The sequence below is a fragment of the Littorina saxatilis genome, linkage group LG8 (genome assembly GCF_037325665.1).
Source record: "Littorina saxatilis isolate snail1 linkage group LG8, US_GU_Lsax_2.0, whole genome shotgun sequence".
NCBI lineage: Eukaryota > Metazoa > Mollusca > Gastropoda > Littorinimorpha > Littorinidae > Littorina > Littorina saxatilis.
Genome location: NC_090252.1, coordinates 63389927 through 63394926, shown reverse-complemented (window position 1 = coordinate 63394926; position 5000 = coordinate 63389927). Strand labels below are relative to the sequence as shown.

The window sequence follows — 5000 nt, the reverse complement described above, 5'->3', positions numbered from 1 at the left end:
CCGGGGGCATGCCCCCCCCCCCCCCCGGAATTTTTTTTTATCCAAAGAAGCAAAATAGAGCTATCTGGTGCATCCTGAGCCAATAAATTACCTCTTTTATTGGGGGGTGGGGGGTGGGCGGGTTACGTAACCCGTGTAACCCCCCCCCCCAGATCCGCCCTTGTTGACCTTGATTTGACCTTGACTAACCATATTTATTTTTTTTAAATTTAATCTTGACCTTGATTTGACCTTGACTTCACTGATTTTTTTAATTTTGCACAGACCTTGATTTGCTTTCGGTAATAAAAAATCACTTTTTGTCCAACTTTTCCCCAACTTTACTTTAGATCTGTACTCACAACACACCAATTTGGAAATACTGTACCCGTGTGGACAAGTTCGGAGGAAAAGTCCGTAGGCTTCCGTTCATAAGAGGGATATGTCTGTTATCACACACGCTTTCTGGCTTCACTAAGCGTGAGCGTCGGAAAAAGACTTTTCAGTTCTGCCTCCGACTTTTAAATTGTATCATTTGGGTTAATTTGGGTTTGTTTGGGTTCATTTGGGTAATAAAAAACGCTCACGCTGGACCCGAGTACTCTTCAGACTGGCTCGCTCCCCCAGTATGAAAGTTTTTGTCTTGCCCACGTTTAAGACCAAGTGATTGCTCTGTGTGAATTACAGGCATTCCCTTTGCTTTATTAATACATTGGCATGCGAGCCGAGGATGTGCGTGGTGGCTGGTACCGGGACGCTTCGGCACCGGGACGCTTCGATCGGTACCGGGACGCTTCGTGCCCTACTGCGCGGGAGCGTCCCGAAGCGTCCCGGTACCAAAGCGTCCCGGTACCCCTGTGACGCGTTATAGTAGGACGCTTCGGTACCGGGACGCTTCGACACCGGGACGCTTCGGTACCGGGACGCTTCGGCACTGGGACGCTTCGGTACCGGGACGCTTCGGTACCGGGACGCTTCGTGATGTACCCCCAACAGTCAAGTCGGGTAACCACCCCGCTCACGGACACAACGGCTAGCACCTACCCGAGACAAGAACAAAGCCCACCACTTTCTATTCACCACCTCATTCATTCTCTTGCCCGCTGGGATGCGCGCGCACAGCGAAACTCAACAGTGCATGTTAAACTCTAAAGTCGTGAAGCGGCAACCGCCATCTTTGATTTTCCCCAGCGGAACCTAGGGAAATGTATGCTACAGAAATCCAGTGAAAGATCGACTTAAGCGTCCACTCCAGACCTTAAAGTAGGAAGACATGAACAGTTAAAATAACAATCAGGTAACCTATATCCAATACATTAAAGTTCTCCATTTAGAAATAACCAAAACATGAATACAAAGTCAACGAAAGTAGATTCGTAGAATCGCCCAAATCACCGAAAGTCGTTTGTGTTTTTGATGTGAACTTCGTTTCACCGTCAACCGGAAATGACGTGTACGCAGCATTTGTGACGTAGCACTTCCTTATATGGCACGAAACGAGTGTGGTTGGTGGAAAAAAGCCTGTACTAAATAAGCCTTGTTGGGGTACAGTGTGAGTGTGTGGACAGGGGAGGGGGAGGGTGGAAAGTGGAACAGAAATATACCTGACAGGGCAGGTAACTCATCACGGCTAATACCGACCTATGACGGCAATGTGCTGACACAAAGGGTTAAACATCACAAACAGGCCTTGAAAGTAAGGCCTTTTTCCCTTCAAAATAAGGTCATATTTCTAAACAGTTAAAGGTCTCATACATACGGCCTTATTTCTTAGAATAAGGTATTGATTCTAAGAAAAGGGATTTGCTCTTCAAAAAAGGCCTTTATATTTTGGAGAACAACATGTGTGTGGGCTTTTGCATCTTTCTTGTGGGCGATTGCGTTTGATATGTTGTTGTTGTGTAACGACAGAACAGGCTTACCTGTGGTGCTCAGACACAGCTCTCAAGATGTTCAGTCCAACACAAAGATTCTGAGACACAAGGGGCAAGCTGTTTGTCTCAGTGCTCTGTGCTGTGTATAGTTGTAACGCTACAGTTCACAGTCCTCAGCCCAACACACCAACACGTGTTACACTGATCTTTTTACAGCACTGTGTTGTGTAGTTGTAACGCTACAGTTCACAGTCCTCAACCCAACACATCAACACGTGTTACACAGTCTTTTTACAGCACCGTGCTGTGTAGTTGTAACGCTACAGTTTACAGTCCTCAGCCCAACACAACAACACGTGTTACACTGATCTTTTTACAGCACTGTGCTGTGTAGTTGTAACGCTACAGTTCACAGTCCTCAACCCAACACAGCAACACGTGTTACACTGATCTTTGTACAGCACTGTGTTGTGTAGTTGTAACGCTACAGTTAACAGTCCTCAACCCAACACAACAACACGTCACAGTGTTACACTGATCTTTGTACAGCGCTGTGCTGTGTAGTTGTAACGCTACAGTTCACAGTCCTCAACCCAACACATCAACACGTGTTACACTGATGTTTGTACAGCACTGTGCTGAGTAGTTGTAACGCTACAGTTCACAGTCCTCAACCCAACACGTCATCAACACGTGTTACACCGGCTGATCTTTGTACAGCGCTGTGCTGTGTAGTTGTAACGCTACAGTTCACAGTCCTCAACCCAACACGTGTTACACTGATCTTGTTACAGTACTGTGCTGTGTAGTTGTAACGCTACAGTTCACAGTCCTCAACCCAACACATCAACACGTGTTAAACTGATCTTTTTACAGTACTGTGCTGTGTAGTTGTAACGCTACAGTTCACATTCCTCAACTCAACACAACAACACGTGTTACACTGATCTTTGTACAGCGCTGTGCTGTGTAGTTGTAACGCTACAGTTCACAGTCCTCAACCCAACACAACAACACGTCACAGTGTTACACTGATCTTTGTACAGCGCTGTGCTGTGTAGTTGTAACGCTACAGTTCACAGTCCTCAACCCAACACATCAACACGTGTTACACTGATCTTTGTACAGCACTGTGCTGAGTAGTTGTAACGCTACAGTTCACAGTCCTCAACCCAACACGTCATCAACACGTGTTACACCGGCTGATCTTTGTACAGCACTGTGCTGTGTAGTTGTAACGCTACAGTTCACAGTCCTCAACCCAACACAACAACACGTGTTACACTGATCTTGTTACAGCACTGAGCTGTGTAGTTGTAACACTACCGTTCACAGTCCTCAACCCAACACAACAACACGTGTTACACTGATCTTTTTACAGCACTGTGCTGTGTAGTTGTAACGCTACAGTTCACAGTCCTCAACCCAACACAACAACACGTGTTACACTGATCTTTTTACAGCACTGTGCTGTGTAGTTGTAACGCTACAGTTCACAGTCCTCAACCCAACACATCAACACGTGTTACACTGATCTTTTTACAGCACTGTGCTGTGTAGTTGTAACGCTACAGTTCACAGTCCTCAACCCAACACAACAACACGTGTTACACTGATCTTTTTACAGCACTGTGCTGTGTAGTTGTAACGCTACAGTTCACAGTCCTCAACCCAACACAACAACACGTGTTACACTGATCTTGTTACAGCACTGAGCTGTGTAGTTGTAACACTACCGTTCACAGTCCTCAACCCAACACAACAACACGTGTTACACTGATCTTTTTACAGCACTGTGCTGTGTAGTTGTAACGCTACAGTTCACAGTCCTCAACCCAACACAACAACACGTGTTACACTGATCTTTTTACAGCACTGTGCTGTGTAGTTGTAACGCTACAGTTCACAGTCCTCAACCCAACACATCAACACGTGTTACACTGATCTTTTTACAGCACTGTGCTGTGTAGTTGTAACGCTACAGTTCACAGTCCTCAACCCAACACAACAACACGTGTTACACTGATCTTGTTACAGCACTGTGCTGTGTAGTTGTAACGCTACAGTTCACAGTCCTCAACCCAACACATCAACACGTGTTACACTGATCTTTTTACAGCACTGTGCTGTGTAGTTGTAACGCTACAGTTCACAGTCCTCAACCCAACACATCAACACGTGTTACACTGATCTTTTTACAGCACTGTGTTGTGTAGTTGTAACGCAACAGTTCACAGTCCTCAACTCAACACTTCACACTCCAAGAAATGCAACTAACATAATTATGATCCTATGATCCCCTGAACCGCCTTAAATCTTTTTCTTGATCACGTAAAGCATACAGTACTGTCGGTCACAGACTCCAAACTTGTGACACGGGTGTTCACAATCTGGCACTCCCGTTTATGCCTTGATTGCAAAACAAACATAATTAAGTGATCAAAATGTTCAACAGTTATGAATCAAGTTGCAATACTGACTGAGATACTGAGAACAAATCGCTGAGCTAAGACGAAATGCAACACATAACTAACACTTCCTGGTTGAAGTATTCTTCCTCATGCATGCGTGGTGTCAACTACACAACGACAGCGACCAAGTGACACACTCTGTGTACCCGGGGTGCATAACTCAATGTATCGATTGAACACTGGATTTCCCTTCTTTGAGCCATTTGACGTCAGAGGCCGACAAAATGTATATTACATTACACTGAGGGGGCAATGGGGGTATGGTAGCACATTGCTGCCAACATGTCATTGGAAAAAGTGTTGTCGAAGTGAATTGTCAAACTGCGAATATGCTTAGAGGGAGAATGTTTCTGTCAATGAATACATTCAGAATTCAGAGACAAAGTACAAGTCATAAGACAGGAGTAACACCCGTCAACAGGAAAGAGGAGCCGCTTTTCAGAACTTGATCTTGAAACAAGAGGTTATTGTGTATACCAGAAAGAGAGAGAGAGAGAGAGAGAGAGAGAGAGAGAGAGAGAGAGAGAGAGAGAGAGAGACTGACTGAGAGGCAAAGAGAGAGAAAGAGAGAGAGAGTACAAGAGAGAGAGAGAGACTTAGAGACTCGAGAGAGAGAGAGAGAGAAAGAGAGACTGAGAGAAAGAGAAAGAGAAAGAGAGAGAGAGAGAGAGAGAGT

General features: G+C 45.2%; 2 protein-coding genes across 2 annotated transcripts in view; both read right to left on the bottom strand.

Moving 5' to 3' along the window:
* The window catches only part of LOC138974406 (uncharacterized), a 19787-nt gene extending 17467 nt beyond the window's left edge, over positions 1–2320 (bottom strand). The window contains exon 1 of the mRNA XM_070347122.1: positions 1902–2320. The gene's annotated coding sequence lies outside the window, so the exon portion shown is untranslated. The remainder of the gene's footprint in view (positions 1–1901) is intronic.
* Positions 1–5000, bottom strand: part of LOC138974802 (uncharacterized) — a 204367-nt gene that overhangs the window by 137622 nt on the left and 61745 nt on the right. The gene's annotated exons all lie outside the window — the stretch shown is intronic.